Source organism: Babylonia areolata, chromosome 6 (genome assembly GCF_041734735.1).
Source record: "Babylonia areolata isolate BAREFJ2019XMU chromosome 6, ASM4173473v1, whole genome shotgun sequence".
NCBI classification, from domain to species: domain Eukaryota; kingdom Metazoa; phylum Mollusca; class Gastropoda; order Neogastropoda; family Buccinidae; genus Babylonia; species Babylonia areolata.
The window spans coordinates 5,962,581-5,984,160 of record NC_134881.1 but is presented as its reverse complement, the minus strand read 5'-3'; the positions used below and the strand labels follow the sequence as shown (position 1 = coordinate 5,984,160).

The following is a 21,580-nucleotide window of genomic DNA, read 5'->3' as shown; positions in this document are numbered from 1 at the left end:
TAGAGTCAGTAAATGTTTCCGTTAAACGGATAAAATCAAACGAACTAATGTATTTAATAAAGGATACATCATGTGACTTACTAAGCAGGTTTCCTACATTATAATTCAGAAAGGTCCATTCATTAGGGACTATCGTCTGGCTACAAAATGCTCATAGTAAGATCTTACTTATACTATAACACGTGTTCAAATTATAATCTTACTTCTTTCATGCATGTATAGTTTTTATCTGTATCTGTGAATTTACTTATTTTTGTTGTTTCTAGAGGATTTTGTGTATGTGTGCTGGAGTGTAATGGTTGTTGCACAGAGAGCATATGTTACTTGGTACTTGATGCCTTTTTCATTATTCTTTTATGCCCCCGTTTGTATATGAAATGGAACCCGCACACACACACACACACACACACACACACGTGCACACACACACACACACACACACACACACACACACACACACACACACACACATCTAACGTGAAAAACACCAGTTTTCTTTAACTTTTCAAAACGTTTTATTTCCAAGCCATGAAACCAGACAACTTGATTATTCCTCAAAAGTCAAAGACTGCAATTCCTTAAGAAGAAGAAGAAGGGGAGGAGGAGGAGGAGGTGAAGGAAGAAGAAGAGGAGGAATACCAGCTCATCAAGACAGCAATTAAAGAAAACTAAAAATTAAAGAAATAATAATTCTTTGTCGCTTCAACCAGTTCACGCTTGGAGCCTGTCGAAGTGTCAAAGGCACTGTTGTGGTTGCGGATGTGATTGTGGCTCAGCCCAGGATGAAGAAACACACGTGGACAGTGGTTCCGTTCTCAGAGAGACGTCCTGTGCACCACTCATAGCGGGAGCAGCAAGGACCGGGATGCCCGTGCTGACCTGCCATTATCTGCAGTTCGGGGTCGCACACTTCATTGTGACGCGCGCACTGCAACGACACACATTTTGATGACATTATTTGTTTTAGAGGAATGCTACTCCTGTCAAACAAGAGCGGTTTTGTTTCTTTGTTTGGTTGGTTGGTTGGTTGTTTTTTTGGGGGGTGTTTTGTTGTTGTTGTTGTTGTTTTTGGGGTTTTTTTGTGTGTGTGTTTTTTTTCAGAAACAAAACTTGTATTCAGATGGGAAGCCAAAAAACCAGGGGAAGGACACAGTTCCTTGAATCATATTGATACATGGTTCATTTCAGTGTAATTAACACGGTGCAGTAAGCACACAACAAACATTGATTAAGACTTGCGCACATAGCCTACATGTATACCTAACAACACAAAAATTATATCGATAACGCACTTTTTTTAAAACAGAAAAAACGGTACTCGCATCCACAGACAAATTTACAGAAAAAAAAGCATGACTATGTTAATCATAAGAATAGAATTCCTTTACCCACATTGCTTCTTCCATTTTTCTGTATCACAATGATTGTACACGACATTGTTGTTAAAGACGTTTGAATTTCCATACCTTGCGTGCCTGTTAGAAAATGTCTGCAATGGTTAAGAGGTTCAAAGTCAAAGGTCATAACTTTTTTTATATCCTTTGAAGGCTGTCATCGAGGAAGTGAACTGATACCCACTGTGTATTGGGCTCGACATGGGAAGGTGAGGCCCAGTCTTCTGGCTGGCAAGGACTGGTGACAGTTCTACAAGGTCTCCTCCTGCCCTAAGGTCATGATGGAAGTGAAGGTGTGTGTGTGTGTGTGTGTGTGTGCCGTGGCCGACAAGGACTGGCAACAGTTCTACAAGGTGTCCTCCTGCCCTAAGGTCATGATGGAAGTGAAGGTGTGTGTGTGTGTGTGTGTGTGTGTGTGTGTATGCCGTGGCCAACAAGGACTGGTGACAGTTCTACAAGGTGGACTCCTGCCCTAAGGTCATGATGGAAGTGAAGGTGTGTGTGTGTGTGTGTGTGTGTGTGTGTGTGTGTGTGTGTGTGTGTTTAAATATCACATAAAAACAGGGTAAAACAACGGGCGAGCTCTTTTCAACGTCCATCTTAGTTCACTGGTAAATGAGACCATCCCAAACATATTCATCTGTCCTTTCTTCTTCTCCTTCTTCTTCACTGGACATCCTATGAGAACTTGTGATAGGAAAATGCTTAGAAAAATGGAGATATATCAGGTTGAAGAAAGGAATGAATGCATCAATTGATTAAGAGCACTTTCTGTAAGGTTTAAAGGTCACATACCCTTATACGACCATCAGATCAGTGCCGTCATATCTGCTATTTCTAGGGCTTGGCATTGAAATGCTTTGAGAGGTCAGGTCTTCAATACCAACAAATGTTCTTCATCCAGCATCTGTGAACTCTATTCATAATCAGTTTTCAAATGCCACAGCCTCTACTCATAGAAAGTTTCGGTGTGTACACCCAGAGGTGTCCTGAACTCTGTCATCAAGGCAACAGAAGGTGTGGGACTGTGGAATGAGGAAGTACACCAGCTGGCTTAACCATTTAGCCGTTTTAGACCAAATCGATGTATGATAGTCAGTCGTGTCCGACTACAACCATCAGAACAACAGAGGAAGCAACTGCTGTCCTGACTATCTGGGCCAGAATTTGGTTTAAGTGGAGAGTGTCATGTCCAAATTACATCCCCACTCTCTCAGCCAAGAGGGTTTTAGGACAGTCGGCATTGGGATGGTCCCCAAAGGCCAACTAGTCCCCAAGGCTGCAGCACTAAAAGCCAAAGCAATCTTGCGTTCTAGTTCTCAAGAGTCATAGACCAAATCGACTGATGCGACCAGATTTGTAGGGGGAGAGGCTGTGGCCGAATCGGTTTGGCGTTGGACTTCTGATCCAGTACTCACCGTTGGTCGGGGTTCGAGGCCTTGTTTCGGCATGGTGTTGTGTCCTTGGGAAAGACCTCTACTCCGATTTTCCTCACTCCACCCAGGTGTGAATGGACACTGCGGGAGCCTGTTGCATTGCTCAGACGGAAGAGCATAGTATGGTCGTAACCCTCTACTAACTGTGTGTAATATGGAACTGACCAATGGCGTAGTTCGGTCAACGTAGGCATTTCGTCACGTGTAACTGTCAAAAAGTTAGAACCAAACAATGCAACTGGCACCTAGCTTCGGTTGGGGAAGGATAAAATGGCGGAAGAAGAGGAGTGGACCCCGCCTTCCTGTGTCGAGCCCTTGATATAGTGGATATGAATTCACTGCCAAGATGGCCGTAAAAGGCTGTAGTACCTTTGAGTTTGACCTTTCAATATTTTTTAACCTTCCTTAAACGTCATCTGACTAAGCTTTGAGCCAGTCCCCGCATGATCAAATGGACAACTATATTCACCAAATGATTTTTTTTTTTTTAACATTGTGTTGCTTTGGACAAAACGGGCAGAGAAAAAAAAGAAAGTAGAACAGAATCTTTCAGCATCATCACCATCGTTGCATCTAAAGCCAGTTAAACAAAGGGAAGGGAACATCAGCAAATTCGTTTTGTTTTGTAAACACAGATGGAAATACGTTCTTCGACGGAAAAAAATTCACACTTTTTTCTTTTTATGGGAGGGTGAGACATTGATTGTCAAGTGACGTGGGAGAACGGTTGGTTGGTTTGGTTACCATGGCGTGTTCGTTTGTATGAAGTCTTTTTAAGATACAAGATGGAACTCAAGCGCGCGCGCGCGCGCGCACACACACACACACACACACACACACACACATGAACAACAACACAAACTCTCTGACTGTGAATTTCCACTGTATTTCCAAGACCAGACACCTACATTATTTCCTCAGAAGTTAAAGACCGCGATTCTTTGAGGAGAAGAAGAAGAAGAAGGAAGAGGAGGAGGAGGAAATATAGGAGGAAGGGAGGGAGATGAGGAGAAGAAGCAGGAGGACAATTAGAAAGAAGAAAAAAAACAACAACAAAAAACAAGAAGAACAAGAAGAACAAATAGAACAAGAACAAGAATAATAAGAAAAAGAGCAAGAAGAAGAAAGATTTTAAAAAAAAAATAAATCAGCTCCTCTTAATTGCGAAATAAAGCATTGTCCTTGTCGCGTGTTAAGTTAACCCATCCGATGCCTGGGGCCACTCGTGAACAATGCCAGGTGTTGTTGTTGTTATGTTGTTGTTGCTGCGGGTTGTCGCTCAGCCCAGGATGAGGTAACACAGGTGCACAACTGTCCCGTTCTCATACTGACGTCCCGAGCACCATTCAAAGCGGGAGCAGCAAGGTCCGGGAAGCCCATGCTGGTTTGCCATGAGCTGCAGTTCGGGGTCGCACACCTCATTGTGGCGCGCGCACTGTAAACGACACACGCCATGGTCATGACGTTTTCTGCTGGTGGGTACATTAGCTACTCGCGTTTCTATAGCAACAAGGGGGAGGGGGGGTCCGTTTTAGTGTCTTCTTGTCCTGGGCTGTGTTGCATAAGCGTATCTCAGAAACGGCGACTTTGCTTTGCGTTCATGTTTGCCTGTCAGCTCAATGATCCCCTGCACCTGAACACTGTCACGACGCATAAAATCCGTCTTATTGAAACGGTTTACACGTTTCTACATATCATGCATACACCGAAAGGAAAGGGAACCAACTTGTACAGTATTTCCAGAAGTGTCCACACGTGATTTGGAGGAATAGCAGTGTCTTTTACTGCGGTTTTTGTTTTTTCGCATCAATATGGCATGGAAGCCTGTCAAGGCTGTAAACCCCCCCAGTGTTGAATGGGTTAAGTCTACGTTACTTCCATCAGGCGCCGTGGATGCAATGGCGAAGGGCTTCCTATCCAGATGTGTGCATATATTTTTGTATTTGTAATTCTTTTTATCACAACAGATTTCTCTGTGTGAAATTCGGGCTGCTCTCCCCAAGGAGAGCGCGTCGCTACACTACAGCGCAACCCTTTTTTTTTCCTGCGTGCAGTTTTATTTGTTTTCCCTATAGAAGTGGATTTTTCTACAGAATTTTGCCAGCAGCAACCCTTTTGTTGCCGTGGGTTCTTTTACGTGCGCTAAGTGCATGCTGCACACGGGACCTCGGTTTATCGCCTCATCCGAATGACTAAACAGAATCCTTCAGCATATATATACATATGTGTGTGTGTGTGTGTGTGTGTGTGTGTGTGTGTGTGTGTGTGTGTGTATAGACATACAATATCTGTCTAGATGGGTAGATATTGTCTCTGATGGGCTCCGATGAAAGATCTCATTAAAAGCATAATTCCAAGTGCTCTTATTGTAAAGAATGTTTCCACAATGTGTTTTAGTAAAATGAAACTTAGGAAGGCCACAAACCTCTCTCTCTCTCATTTTTTTATTTTATTTTATAGAATATGTATTCTCATATCAAACACATCACCGTATAACAGTAAATACATCAAAGCATAATTATCACCATTGCATAACAGCTGGACATCTACATGAACATCGGGATCATTTTCGGATGTTCGAATGAAGTGACCTCTCTCTCTCTCTCTCTCTCTCTCTCTCTCTCTCTCTCTCTCTATATATATATATATATATATATATATATATATATATATATATACATACATATGTGTGTGTGTGTGTGTGTGTGTGTGTGTGTGTGTGTGTGTGTGTGTGATAGATAAATAAATAAACGAGAGAGAGAGAGAGAGAGAGAGAGAGAGAGAGAGAAACGATTGAATTAGTTCAATGCAAACATAATAATCATAGTTCAAAGAGACTTATCATTGACTAACTCTAACTCTCTCCATCTTTCCCTTACACAAACCTATGGTTGGGTCTCCTCATAGACCTGACGTGTCAAGCGCTGGGTTTATCCGAAGGTAAGGCATTTTATTCCAACCTTTTGACGGGCGCAATAGCCGAGCGGTTAAAGCGTTGGACTTTCAATCTGAGGGTCCCGGGTTCGAATCTCGGTACCAGCGCCTGGTGGGTAAAGGGTGGAGATTTTTCCGATCTCCCAGATCAACATAATGTGCAGACCTGCTTGTGCCTGAACCCCCTTCGCGTGTATACGAAAGCAGAGGATCAAATACGCATGTTAAAGATCCTGTAATCCATTTCAGCGTTCGGTGGGTTATGGAAACAAAACCATACCCAGTATGCACACCCCCGAAAACGGAGTATGGCTGCCTACATGGTGGGGTAAAAACGGTCATACACGTAAAAGCCCACTCGTGTACATACGAATGAACGTGGGAGTTGCAGCCCACGAACAAAGAAGAAGAAGAAGCTTCCCCCTTTCCCCCTTTTTTGTGTGTGTTCTGTAATCAAACATACAGACGATGTGGTGTCATACTAGTGTATACAGATCAATCCGCACACCTCAACGAAACTGAAACTGAAACTGAAACTTCACGAACCTGTCTTTCAGTTGTGGGCGCCCCAAAGACACACGTGACGGAAATAAGACAGAGCCCCAAAGCAACAAACACCAACAGCAGCAGCGATTTCATGGTGACTGGTCAGCAGTGGTTGAGGGGCGACAAATCTTTTCTTCTGTTCTGGGAGGGGAGAAAGACGCCGCCGGGATTTTATACACCACCACAGAAAACACACTGCAGCAAAAAAAAAAAAAAAAAAAAAAGGCATGTTTTCCTACCTGGGAGCAGTCACGTGCGCGATCGATAAGGCTTTCTTTCTTCTTCTTTCTTCTTCTTATTTGTTCGCTTTTTTTTATCCCCATTTTATTTTTTTTTTAAAGTATCAGTTTAAATGATCGTAGTGATTTTTTTTTCTTTTGTATCAGTTTTGAGATATAGGGCTAGGTCAATTTCGGATCTAAATCCAGTGAAAGGGGCGGGGTGGGGGGCTGGGGGGGGGGTAGAGAATGGTTGGCGGGGGCGGGGTGGGGGCCTGGGGGGGGGGGGTAGAGAATGGTTGGCGGGGGTGGGGAGTGAGGATGGGGGATATGGGTGGGGGCGGGGGGGTTGGTTGGGGGAGATATGAGAGAAGAGTCCTAATTTCATTTGTACCACTTGAACACCGGTCTTTACCCCTTCGATTCAACACACACACGCGCACGCGCACGCACACACATACACGCACATGCGCGCGCACACACACACACACACACACACTCACACACACAAATTGGATCTACTCAGTACGGTAAGTGATATGTCTACACCCCACCCACTCCGATCCCTCACATCTATTTCTCTTACCAATGTTCTACAGAAGCCAATTTCAACTCTTTTTGAATACAGATAACAGGAAACTAACGGGTGGAATGGCTTTTCTCTGCACTAACACAACGGTTATTGTCTTTTGTTGTTGTTTGTTTGTTGTGCGGCCCCATCATCTGTAGCATTCAGATTCCTCCATACTCAGACCCAGCTGGGTTCGTCCATCCCAGTCCCAGCATCGGCATTTCACAGGGAACCATCAATCTTAGGTCGCCAGCAGGCCGCACACCAGAGGAGACCCAGCACTGCTCATAAGTCACTTCGGTTGTGTTCAGTAATGCCTGTTCTGGTTAGTAGCACACACAGGCAAGCCCCCCTACTGACGACAATAATAGCTTTGTCGCGGACCCAGACTGAGCTCCAGTCCCCTTCTGAGTGGAGACCGCCACCACATCCCTCCAGCGATAGTTCACCATGAATCTGCTGACACCGAAGACTTCGCCAGCACTCGCCCCAAGCAAAATTAACGATACTTTCAAGACAAAGGTTTGTCAGCAGGAATTAGGTCAGGAAATTTGAGCAACACATCCTGAGACGCATCTGTGAAGTGGATGATATTCGACTGTGTGGTCCCAGTCTGCCCAGTTACGCCCACATCACATTCAACCCTGGAAAGGAGCCGGCAGTGAGCAAAAAAGAAGAAAAACAAGAGAGGCAAGGCCTTCAAGACTCACTTGTGATACACTTTAAAAAAAAAATCCAAGCTTTTTATGTATTGAGTATAATTTCAAAATGTAATGTTTGAGATGAGAAAGATCAGTTTAAAGCAAATTAAGTCCCCTTGCATTAATTACAGAGTAATTTCCCTTTTTTTACTATCTGCACCAAAACGTTTGCAAAATAAATAAAACTTCCATGCTTAGCAAAAGAAGTTCCTGTTTGAACAAAAAATGATAATAATGACTGCTCTTGTTGTTGGGTCAGAATATCAGATCAAAGTGCCAAGTTTAGAGAATACAAAAAATATAAATATAACAGTAAATGCAGTTTGCATATAATTAGGCTTCTTTTTTTTTCTCTTTTTTTTTGTGCCCATCCCAGAGGTGCAATATTGTTTTAAACAAGATGACTGGAAAGAACTGAATTTTTCCTATTTTTATGCCTAATTTGGTGTCAACTGACAAAGTAGTTGCAGAGAAAATTTCAATGTTAAAGTTTACCACACACAGACACACACACACACACACACACACACACACACACACACACACACACAACCGAACACCGGGTTAAAACATGGACTCACTTTGTTTACACAAGTGAGTCAAAAAGCACACACACACACACACACACACACACACACACATATATATATATATATATATATATACCTTGATCCACTTGGAATCAAGCAGTTGTCCTTCCCAACCGTCAGTCTGCGACACCAACCACTTCTTCACAGCAGCTGGTAATTTCTTTTCCTTTGAAACGGCAAGTCCAGACGTTTTTGAACACTAACATCTGTTCTTTATGCAGTGTCAGTGAACTCTACTCATTACCAAGTTTTGTATTCCGCCCTTGATGGTGATTTTTCAGCTATTCAGTCGAAGATGGTTTTAACTCTGCCATCAAAAGCAACAGGGCTGTGGAAAGAGAGGGTGTTTATCCTCTGAATTAATCCTTTATCCGTTCCAGACAAAACCGGTGGGTGCAGCCATATCTCCAAATGAATTGTTAAGCGTCTTCTGGCTAAGCTTTCTGCCCAAATCCACATAATCCGACCATAATATTCATGAATCATGTACTGGACAGCTGTTGCTTTGAACAAAAAGGACAGAAAGAGAGAAGAGCGGAATCCGTCATTGTAGTTGCCCACACGATTTCCTAAGCCAGTTTTGCAATGGAGGCATCAGCATACTGATGTAAAATTTGAAATGCAGCTGTACATGACAAGTATTGTTTGACTGTTTTTTGACAAACTTAACTGGCATTATTCAATGCTGTTTTAACTGAAATTTTGATATTGGGTGAGGGAAGGAATGCGCTTTGGTTCTCTCAAGACTGGATTACTGCAATTCTCTTTTGGCCGGACATCCCAAATATCTGTTATACTTCAACGAATTCAGAATGAAGCTGCCAGACTCATTAGCAGAGCTTCTGAATTTGACCGTGTTTCTTCCCTCCTTTAGTCTCTCCACTGGTTGCCCGTTTCTGATCAAATAGACTATAAGCTATCCACTCTGACTTTTTCTGCAGTCAACGGATCTGCCCCAAAGTTTCTGAACTCCTCCATATGTATACTCCGTCTCGCCAGCTCCGTTCTTCCTCTGATACTCACTTCTCAGGATACCTCACGTCAGAAGTAAGACCTATGGACACAGATCGTTTTCTTTTCAATCGCCAAAGACGTGGAACAGGCTTCCTGATAACCTTTGTCATTCTGACTCTCTTGCATCTCTCAAATCATGTCTAAAAACTCCATTTTCCCTCAGCAATAATATAAATTCTTACACGGTAGAAAGTATGTTACATAAACAATCTTAAACACGGTGATGGTTAATTACTAAGGCAGTTAGATCCAAGGATTGATACTGGTCAGTTCTTCTGTTGTTGTTGTTGTTGTTGTATACATACGGCAGACTGCTTCCTATGTCGTAGGGGAAGTGAAACCCGAGGGAACACACACACACACACACACACACACACACACACACACACACACACACACACACACACACACACACACACACACACACACACACACACACACACACACACAAACACACACACACACACACACACACACACACACACACACACACACACACACACACACACAAACACACACACACACACACACACACACACACACACACACACACACACACACACACACACACACACACACACACACACACACACACACACACACACACACACACACACTACAAACCAATAATTCTCAAACGCGGGAAAGAACCAGGTGGATTATTTTTTCGGCCCATGGCCAGCTCCAAACCACAGCTGAACGTGCTCAAACTGGAAGACCCAATCGAGGATCATCCTGATCAACTCCACAGTTAATTAAAGCATCTGTATCTCTCAGCTGGGTCGACGCTGGGATGAAAGTACAGCCTTGTGATGTGTTCTCAAATGGAAATGGGATCATGCAGCAGCAAAACATCAACCCCATCGAAATAGATAAAAAAAAAAAATTGTCAACAACAACAACAACAACAACAAATATATTGAGCAAAAGTGGACACAGTAAATGGCTTTCCACACGATCGATTGTTCATTCTTATATTTGATTACTTTGTGAACATGCAACCATTGATTATTTTATGCTACAGTCCCCGAAGAATTGTTCATTCTTATATTTGATTACTTTGTGAACATGCAACCATTGATTATTTTATGCTACAGTCCCCGAAGAAAAGAAAACTTGCGATGTCTCTTCAACAGTTCTGTTCACTTTGCCAAAGTCACTTACTTCATATTGCATGCCAGTCATGAGCAAGAAAAGTGCTGCTTTCTTCCAATGGCGGCCATCTTCGAAAAGCAAAAATCTTTTAAAGCGTGCTAAAATATGATAAATTTCAGATGGTATGAATTATTTTGAATATCTGAATCATTATCGTGACTGAGAAAAACTATCAGGCACGAAACAATTACAATTATGCGTCATACGTCCTATATACGTGTCATTAACGAATCTGGTGGCGGCAATGTTGGGTTCTAAGCCATAACTCAAAATGCTCAACATATACGGCTTGGTCTTCAACGGATTTGGATTCAGCACCTCCAAATCATGCAAAATCAAGAACAATAAAAGAAATTTAAAAACCATAAAAAAAACAACTGATATATGACACAAACCCAGGTAACCTGGTTATTACGCAAGTCAGGCCCCAGAAGTCCAACGCAAAAGCGAATCTGCCACGGTGAAACGTAACTGTAAGAAGAAGAAGAAGAAGAATTTTCTGCTAAATCAATAAGGACTTCCTTTGTTTACAAATGCAAAATTCAACAACAAGCAAAGTCTTCATGGCTCACAAAACTAGATTCCTTTATAACGACCAAGCAGACAGGGCAGCAAAAAGGGGGGCAAAGAATCATATAGATAGTATAAAAGTATATTGCCCGTTGTCATACACGAAAATAAGCAATATACTAGAAAGAGACTTTTATCGGTGCTTGAATTCAAGTCTAAAACCTCGTCAGTTGACTCTCTCAGACTTTGGTCCGATTCGCAGACCAATTCTGAGTTTAGCGCTCAGACTATTATCAAATTCATCACGGACCAAGTATTGTTCTAATGTCAAGTGCATATGCTTTAGTAACCTGACAATTAAGCATATAATTTTTTACTGTAGCTTGATGAAGCCTTATGTACACGAAAGTGTGTCTTCACAAGTGACTGAGAACGTTGATGTTTTTGACTTTTTGCATTCATTATCAGTTGTTTCGCTTGTCAGTTTAACAACTTAAAGTAATTTCCTGAAATTGTATTTAAGGTTGTTGTTTTTTTTCAAATTTCACCCTCATTTGCCCAGTTTCCCCCAACCCTCCATTCATTCACATCTCCCACTCCTTCTAACCGATAATACTCAAATGTATTCATAAATACTTTAACAAAATGTCTTCAATCACCGATATGTGTGACGGGACATTAAACAAAATTCCTCCTCCTCCTCACAAAACTGAAAACGCCGGGGTTGAATGGAGGCGGGGCGCGAGGGAGGGGGAAGGGTGCGTGCGGAGGGGGGTGGGGGGGGGGGGGCAGTGGAGATGGGAGGCTACCACTACAAAACGATCCAAATCACTTTTTTTTTTTCTCACCATCAGAAACCCGTGTTTGTCGAGCGTGTGCTGGAAATGGAGCTACTCTATCCAAAGCACGCCACATCGATCGGAATTTCATTTGTTTTACGAGCATAATATCGATCAATCAAACTTTCCCTGTCTTTGTCACTACTTTTCGGGTGTGATATATACTCGACAATCACTTAGGACATGTCCAGCTCTCTCGGCAATATCATGATTGGCAGATCAGACGTGGTCTCAATCTCCTACTCTAAACAGTGCAGACTGAAGGACCAATCAACACTTGCCTTTCTCATTAAAGACACCCAATCCATATGCCCATCTTGTATTGATATTTGATTTTCCTAGTTAATCATAATGCATATTCGCTTTATATGTACTGAGTAGGTCCTGAGCATGTGATTATGTTGTTGACGGTGTTAGTGTACACATGGACATGGGCCTGGTGTCTTTTTTTCACAGGAACAGAAAGTGCAGTTTCAGTTTCAGTAGCTCAAGGAGGCGTCACTGCGTTCGGACAAATCCATATACGCTACACCACATCTGCCAAGCAGATGCCTGACCAGCAGCGTAACCCAACGCGCTTAGTCAGGCCTTGGGAAAGTGCCCCCAAAGAATCTCTAAGAATAATTAACAAGAAATAGTTTATTTATATCGCTGAAACTTGTGCGAAGACAACTCCGTGTGCTTTCACTCAGAACTTTCACGTTCATGCATAACTGTGACCCAAAGGGATAAGGGACGGAAAGGGGGATGGTATGGAGGAGCTATGACGTATAAGATAAATGACGTAAAATTTGGAGCTGGATTACGACACTGGGAAACCGACAGAATGGCTTCAATGCAAGTTGGTTCGGATCCCACTTCTGACACCATGCATTGAAGCGATCCTGCCGTAACCAAGCTCCAAAATTTCACGTCATTAATATTATCCGTCATTCATCTTGTACGTCATTTGTCTTACACGTCATAGTAAGCTTCCTGCGACATTAGCCTAGATACACTTCAGAGGGTAGGTTCTCAATGCCGCATCAGCGTGTTGGATCTATGGAAAGGTCGATCAGGCATCTACACATTATTAAAAAAAAAAACTTTAAAAAAACAACAACAAAAACAGCATTATGTCGTGTAGCCCGCACACTTTGACACCTCCTTGAAACTGAAACTGAAACTGAAACAGACCAAAATGCAGCCTGCAAAATCATTCGATTATTTTCACTACTTTATGAAAACACACTTGCTTTTATGAAATGGTTCTTAACTTTTTATGAACTCTGTATCTTCCCTTGCAGAAAAAAAATGAGGTACTGTACTTTCAAAAAATGGAAGAAAAAAAAAAGAGGAAGAAATGGAAAGACGCCAACAAACGTGCACGTGACAAGTCCCACGGCACGTACAAAACAAGGGAGTTAACTGTCTCTATTTCGTTGCGACGCGTGCAGTAGTGCCGCTGTGTCCAACCGGAGATTAGAAAAGAGAGCACTTGCAGAAATTGCTGAAGCCAGGCAGCCTGCGCCGCGAGACGCATTCATTATTCATAAGCTGCCTTTGCCCCGCCCAAACTAAGGGAAAGCGTCAGTCGAACGCAGTCTCCTGAGTGATTTTATAATTTGGATTACACCTTTTTTCCCTTTTCTGTTTGCTTCATCCCACGCAGATGTCAAACTCAATTTTGTTGTGAATAACATTCCTAAATATTTATATGTATTGGTTACTTTTATTTCCCTATCACCACAGCACCATTTTTCACGAGTCGAAAGATGACCTCCATTGCGGAAAACTATAATATTGGTCTTATCGAGATTCACTGTTTGTTGTAGTCTGTCTGTTTCTTGCTTAAGGGCATTTAATTGATTTTGTAACCCTATGGGTGTGTCAGACAAGAGAACAACATCATCAGCAAATAGCATTAAGAGCAAATCTGTTGCGCCAGGTATCATTTGTATTCCATGTCTCCCCTTCTTTGATAACTCCACTGCCAATTCACCGATGAAAAAGGAAAACAGCTGTGAGCTTAGCATACAACCTTGTTTAACCCCTCTTGGACACTGAAAAAAGTCTGAATAAATACCTTTGTCACGAACACATACAAGTACAGAATCGTAGATGCTTTTAACAGCCATGTAAAACTCCCGAGAGAGAGAGACAGAGACAGAGACTTAGAGAGAGAGAAAGAGCACAATACAACGGTCTGCTCGGGCAACATGAAGCGTTCGTATATATATGAATTATATATATGATTATGTGCACAGATAGATTCATGAGCATCCTCCCCCCCACCCCACCACCACCCTCCCCCCATCCCCCAGCTGGATGACAACGATGGTCATCATCGATCTTGATGGACACACACCATATGATTATGTACATATAGATAGATTTAGATTTACATACTGATAGATCTATATGAAATTATGTATGTATGTATTCATGTATGTATGTATGTATGTATGTATGTATAGACAGATGTTAGAAGAGAGACAGAGCTGAATATGTGTTTTATGTTTTGATATATATATATATATTTGTTGTTGAAGAAATGGTGATGTAAACCAGAAAGTGTGAAGAAAAAGTAACCTTACGAAAAAGCAGTTCAATAATTTACAACTGTCTCTCTCATGTGCAACATTGCGCTGGGGGGGCGGGGGGGTGGGGGGGGGGTGGAGTTGGTGGTGGGGGGAGCTGCTTTATTTTCTTTTTTATATTATCTACATTCAAGCAGATGCAAACGTGCTAAAAACCAAGCAAAAATGAATCGGTTTTCATTGTATACAGCGAATCTTACTACACGTGGGAAATTCCAGGCATAACTTAACTTTCGCTTTACTGCAGCTGAACCGTCAGAACCGACCAGTTTCCTTCAGGTGGGGAAGGAGAGGGTGATTTACCCCCACCCTTCCGCACTGCGTGTGTGCCCCAAAACGGCTTCAGCACTGTTATAGACAGTAAGAAGGGGCCTGCCGCGAGTGGTTTATCTCTCTTTTCTAATCTCCGGTCCAACACACACCTGGTGCCCCGTTGTTCGAGAAGAGACGACATTTCGGTTCGTAATCACCCGTCACCATGAAATCTCTGCTGCTGACAGCTGTTGGGCTCTGTCTCCTCACAGTCACTGTGTTCGGAGCAGAGAAACCGGTATGTGTGGTTATCGTCAGTGAAGTCCTATTCTGGCAGCCTTTTTAATATATATATATGTTGTGTTTTTTTTTTGGGGGGGGTTGTTTGTTTGTTTTTTGGTTTTTTTTACGCTTACAGTTGACTTCATCAGGTTTTTGCGCCTTGTAAATATTGTTATTATTAGTAGTTGTTGTTTGGGGGTTTTTTTTTGGGTTTTTTTTTTCGTTTTTTTAATGTATTTATCTATTATTTATTTATTTACTTACTTATTTATTTTCATTTTATTTATTTATTTATTCTTTTTTGTTTGTTGGTTTGGTTTGGTTATTTTATTTTATTTTATTTTATCTTATTTTAACTTTTTTTTTTCTCAAGGCCTGACTAAGCGCGTTGAGTTACGCTGCTGGTCAGGCATTTGCTTGGCAGATGTGGTGTAGCGTATATGGATTTGCCCGAACGCAGTGACGCCTCCTTGAGCTACTGATACTGATACTGATACTGATAGCAGCCTGAAATTCAGGGGACTATTTTTAAAGGCAATGTTTGATCATGGCTGAAACGATATTGCCATTGGTAGATGTTACAACCCATTTTCAGTGGTTTGGTTGGGAAGGGGGACGGGGGGAAAGGGGTGGGGGTGAGGGGTGGGGGAGGGGGTTATTATACTAAATGTTAATACAGATTCAGTCGCTGAACTAATATGCAGCTATCTCACCAAATCCTAAAAATGGACTGTAGAGATGAGTTCATTCAGTTTGTGCCCATTTGGAGAGGGGCTCTTTCTTTCGGCCCCTGCGAACCATGCACACAAATAAAAAAAACAGAAAATAAACATAGGGGCTTGAAACGACAAGTATCGGTTCATGTTCACCATACGGATCGTTTCTCGTCGTGTTATGCCTAATCCTCGATTAAAACCTGTCAGTCACACGCAACATGTTATTTCTCATATGCCTGCATTGCAAAACACACAAAAGGCTCGCTTAGACAGGCCTCAGAATTAAAGGATTGACTCGAACACTCAAATAGCATTCAAATTTCAACTTACGTCTTACATTGTGGTAACTTCCTGTTTTAGCATCCTGTATTCTGGGACCTGTTTAAATGAAAAGGTTGGTTTAAACAGTATTTTATTTGGAACATGTCACAATACAACACAGATATCGATGAAAAGGACAACAAGAAAATCTTATATAAAGTCCTGTCCTGATACATGTACGTACTGAATATGTGACGGATGTCATCATAACTGGAAGTTAAAACGTGAACATACATGAGTTTTGAACAAAACTGAGCTGAGATATAGGCTAAATAAAGTGAAGAAAATGAATAATAAACGTGTGGTGGAGGAAGAAGTCATTAGAGAGAGAACGAGAAGTATCAACGCTGGGGCACAAGCACAGCAAGACTTAACTTGACCGACAAACAGAGTGGCGGAGGCCAGCCGTCCCGCGGGGGAGGGTGGGGGGGGCGGAAGCAGGCAAGCAATGAAAATGAAATGTTCAAGCGCTTTACAGTACAGGTGCGTGAAAACTATCTGTGGGGTGCAATCCACGTCAGAGAGTTAGACTTCAAAACAACGTGAAACGACTGATTCCAAAAACACGAACAGACGCATGTCGACTTTAGCCACAAAGTTTGCTTACCTTTGCATGACTGAGGGGTCCTGTAAACGAGATGAGCGGCTTTCTGATTGGCACAGACTATGTGAACGCGCCATTGCAGACCATTAAAAATAAGGATCGGTGGACCTAATTTGCGAACGATCCAGCAGAAGCAGCCAGTTCAACGTGTATGTTTTTTGAAGGCTTTCTCGGACTGGTTGCACCAGGAAAAGTTCGTTTACTCCTTCTTTTTAACCATTTTTCTCAACGATTGAAATAGTAGGGGCGGACGGGCAAGTCTAATTGCGAACGATGGATTTGGGAACATGTGGACAAAATCAAACAGAAGCGGATCTGGAACTCATAGAATTTTAATGAAACATCGTACCGGACTGTTGCAGTGTTTGTTTTGATCTCACACACACACACACACACACACACACACGTGTGTGTGTGTTTCGGTGTGCGAAACTGTTGCATCTTCTCCATTTGATTCAGAAGCACATTATTCCACTTCTGCAAATGCTGGAGTCTTCCTCAAAATCGCTAACTCAAATAGGTGCTGGAAATCTGCAAATTGTGGCAGACCCGAAATTGATCGGACTTAGCCAGTATATGCTGCACAGCTGGTCAGATCTATCTTCACTGGGGTTGTTAGCTAGGAACCTCAGGAATAGACCGCTTGAGAGTTTCGTGTTTACCTGACTCACAGAGGCGCGTCACATGATCTCTGCTCTTGAAGTTGATTGGCTCCCAAAATTTCGAGCAACAGAGGCGATCAAGAGAGGCAGAACGTGCGAAATAGAAGGCTTCTTTTTTCAACTTTATGCTTTATATTTTTTTCTTTTTTTTTCTTTTATTCTTTTTTTTATTATGCATGTATTGTAGAGTCTGGTTGTAACAATGACGACTGTCAACTAAAGAAATGGGGCACAGCACATGTTTGCTGCTTTTTCCTTAGTCAGTTGCCTTTGACATTGCTTACCATTTTGAGTAAAATGTTAGATGCATATAACGCAAGATCCAAGATGGCCGCGGAACTCTCCAGCGGTCTATTTCCCCCAGAGGTAGAAGCCTGGGGAGCCAGTTGCATTGCTCGGACGGAAGAGCCTAGTATAGTCGTAACCCGCTACTAAGCAACTGACCAATGGCGTAGTTCGGTCAACGTAGGCATTTAGTCACGTGTAACTGTGAACAAGTTTGAACCAAGCACTGCAACTGGCACGCGGACTCCGGTATTTAATTCTGGATAGATGGAAGCTCAAGAAAATGATGTTCCAGTGTGGGGCCTGAAGTATAAACAGGATGCTGAAAAACTTAAAGTGCCAGTCAGCTTCATAACAAAGACTACAAAACCTTAAGTCCAAGTTTCTTGAGCAACATTCTCAAAGAAATGTATCTCTCTCCGCATAAAGAGACAATGTCAACCCCGCCTCGTGTTAAGAAGTGTAGACAAAAGACCTCATCCCGACACTTCACCCTCAAAAGTTTGTCTCACTTGCAAGTTTTACCTCAGCTGACGCAAGTCTGAACTCTGGCTGATTAAACCTTTTTCTTGATTCAGCGCCAGTATGTGTTTTTTTCATCTTTTGCAATAAATGAATGGGTACAGTATGCAAAATTATCACAGTACACACCATGTACACACAATCACTCATGTAGTGATGTACACACACACACACACACACACACACACACACACACACACACACACGCACGCACGCACGCACACATTTAAATAATCACACCCCACACCATACACAAACACATCCTATTGAGTGCGTTCAGTGACTGTGCAGCATCGTTCGCAAATAGTCACGTTAAAATATCCGGTGGTCTCAAGGCCGGACTAAGCGCGTTGGGTTACGCTGCTGGTCAGACATCTGCTTGGCAGATGTGGTGTAGCGTATATGGATTTGTCCGAACGCAGTGACGCCTCCTTGAGCTACTGAAACTGAAACTGAAACTGAGATGCTTGTCAAAACTGACGTTCTGATCTGTCATCAACATGCTTTTCTAACTCTCTCCATACGAACGGCGAAAGAGACGACGTTAACAGCGTTTCACCCCAGTTACCACCATCAAAATATTGCAAGCGGAAGGCTCTTATACTGAAGGGGTGAATGTTGACAAAGAATACCACAATTCTGACGACGGAAGCTAAAGGATGGATCATTGAGACACCCACTGGACATCCGAGGGGTCTGTGTAGAGGAGAAGAGAGGACTGACCGTACTGAGTGAGTTAAAATTCTCCCAGCACTGGTAATGTACAATTCATTTAACGTACCCAATTAAATCAGCTATTTCAAACTGTGTCAAAGTTCAAGTCCTGATACTTGCTTCCCTTGGATTTTGATGGCATGTTTGGGAACCTGGTCGGCAGTGACTGGCGAAGAGAAGAAAAAGCGTGGAAATAACCGGAAATAGACGGAAATTTGACGGGCGCAATAGCCGAGTGGTTAAAGCGTTGGACTGTCAATCTGAGGGTCCCGGGTTCGAATCACGGTGACGGCGCCTGGTGGGTAAAGGGTGGAGATTTTTACGATCTCCCAGGTCAACATATGTGCATGTCAGCGTTCGGTGGGTTATGGAAACAAGAACATACCCAGCATGCATACCCCCGAAAACGAAGTATGGCTGCCTACATGGCGGGGTAAAAACGGTCATACACGTAAAAGCCCACTCGTGTACATACGAGTGAACGCAGAAGAAGAGAAGAAGACGGAAATTTGACTGGTTGTTTGTATTCGGTGACAACGCTTCGGAGCGGGGCGGTACACGAACCGTTCGCAGTTACACGCTGTTCGCAATTTGGCCACCTACCCTATACTTTAAACAACGCGAAAGGCCACACACACTAAAAACACGAACAAACACTCAAGCTGCAAAAGTTTGTTTTGCACGGCTGATGACCTTTAGACGGAAAGAGCGGTTTTCTGTTTGACACAGACTGAATGAGCGGGTCATTGCAGAGGATTATGCGGACCTGGGAAGTTGGCTGCACATCAGTGTAAGCGACTGAATGTGTATCAGAATCAAGTACAACAATCCTCAAATACACGGGGAAATAGGTCACAACGTCTACTGATGGTGATATCCCTTCAACTGTGCGCGAAAATTGCCGTTAAATTATGTCCCTGAATCAGGGATACCAAAAGAGCATAAAATGTGTTCAAGATCTTTCATGTGGTTTTTTTCAGGAATTGCAATGTTAAAAAAGTAAGCTGGCAATGTTTGGTTCAGATAATAAGCACAAGTGCACCGTTCGAATTGTAATTGTCGATTGTGTCTTATATATATATATATATATATATATATATATATATATATATATATATATATATATATATATATATATATATATTATTTATTCTATCACTCTTGATATCAATGATTTATGATTTGGTCTCTGTTACATATGGTTTTCATATATATATATATAAACCACATGTAATAGAGACAAGATCATAAATCATTGGTATCAAGAGTAATAGAAGAGTTTGGTTTTCAGTGTAGGGCGTAGCTTTACTAAGAACCTTAGTATTGAAGAAAACCCTTTTTTTTTCTTTCTTTTTTTTTTTTTTTTTGGTTTTAAATCAGCATGATCACTCTCATCTGCAAGCTGGGGTACTTGCGCGGTGAACACAGCTGAGAGTTTTAAACAGGACGTCGTGATGTATCGTGCTTGACGTGTAAATTGTACGTTGTAATGTTGTTTTTTCTATGAAATGTAAATGTTACAAAAACGTGAACTTATACAGCACTCATACTTCGACCCCCCACCTCCTTCCCGCCCCCCCCCCTTTCGTTACAAAAACGTGAACTTATCCAGCACTCACACTCCCCCCCACCCCCCTTCCTCTTCCGTTACAAAAACGTGAACTTATACAGCACTCACACTCCCCCCCCCCCACCCCCCTTCCTCTTCCGTTACAAAAACGTGAACTTATACAGCACTCACACTCCCCCCCACCCCCCTTCCTCTTCCGTTACAAAAACGTGAACTTATACAGCACTCACACTCCCCCCCCCCCCACCCCCCTTCCTCTTCCGTTACAAAAACGTGAACTTATACAGCACTCACACTCCCCCCCCCCCCACACCTTCCTCTTCCGTTACAAAAACTTGAACTTATCCAGCACTCACACTCCCCCCCCCCCCCCCTTCCTCTTCCGTTACAAAAACGTGAACTTATCCAGCACTCACACTCCCCCCCACCCCCCTTCCTCTTCCGTTACAAAAACGTGAACTTATCCAGCACTCCCCCCCCCCTCCTCTTCCGTTACAAAAAACGTGAACTTATCCAGCACTCACCCCCTTCCTCTTCCGTTACAAAAACGTGAACTTATACAGCACTCACACTCCCCCCCCCCCCCCTCCCCCTTCCTCTTCCGTTACAAAAACGTGAACTTATACAGCACTCACACTCCACCCCCCCCCCTTCCTCTTCCGTTACAAAAACGTGAACTTATACAGCACTCACACTCCCCCCCCCCTTCCTCTTCCGTTGCAAAAACGTGAACTTATCCAGCACTCACACTCCCCCCCCCCCCTCCCCCCCTTCCTATTCCGTTACAAAAATGTGAACTTATACAGCACTCATACTCCTCCCCCCCCCCCCCCCCGCCCCCCCCTTCCGTTACAAAAACGTGAACTTATACAGCGCTGACACTCTCCCCACCCCACTCCGCCCCCACCCATCCCCACCCCCAAACCCCCAATCCCCTTGTTTCAAAAACGTAACTATAATAATAATAATACAACCTACTACTATGTCCACACACACACACACACACACACACACACACACACACACACAAAAGGGGTAGGCTAACTATCGCATCACCCTACATGCAATCGTGTCTTCTTTGCCACCAGTGCGCGCACCACATGCAGCTGTGTGACCCCGAGAGCGTACGACCTTGCTGCCCCCCCTACCATCGCTGTGGCTCTCA

At 42.9% G+C, this 21,580-nt stretch overlaps 2 long non-coding RNA genes across 3 annotated transcripts in view; one reads left to right on the top strand and one right to left on the bottom strand.

Moving 5' to 3' along the window:
* Positions 1 to 491: 491 nt before the first annotated feature.
* On the bottom strand, positions 492 to 6,471 carry LOC143282695 (uncharacterized). Of its 2 annotated transcripts, none has more exons than XR_013055292.1 (2): positions 6,311 to 6,469; positions 492 to 928 (listed from the first exon to the last, which is right to left on the bottom strand). It is a non-coding gene; the product is annotated as an uncharacterized LOC143282695 (long non-coding RNA). The 2 variants fall into 2 exon arrangements; XR_013055291.1 differs by lacking the exon at positions 492 to 928 and adding an exon at positions 3,977 to 4,265 and having other exon boundaries at positions 6,311 to 6,471.
* Positions 6,472 to 14,877: 8,406 nt separating this feature from the next.
* The window catches only part of LOC143283261 (uncharacterized), a 7,176-nt gene continuing 473 nt past the window's right edge, over positions 14,878 to 21,580 (top strand). Inside the window, exons 1-2 of the long non-coding RNA XR_013055379.1 lie at positions 14,878 to 15,037; positions 21,504 to 21,580. The exon at positions 21,504 to 21,580 is cut by the window's right edge and continues 473 nt beyond it. This is a non-coding gene — a long non-coding RNA (uncharacterized LOC143283261). The remainder of the gene's footprint in view (positions 15,038 to 21,503) is intronic.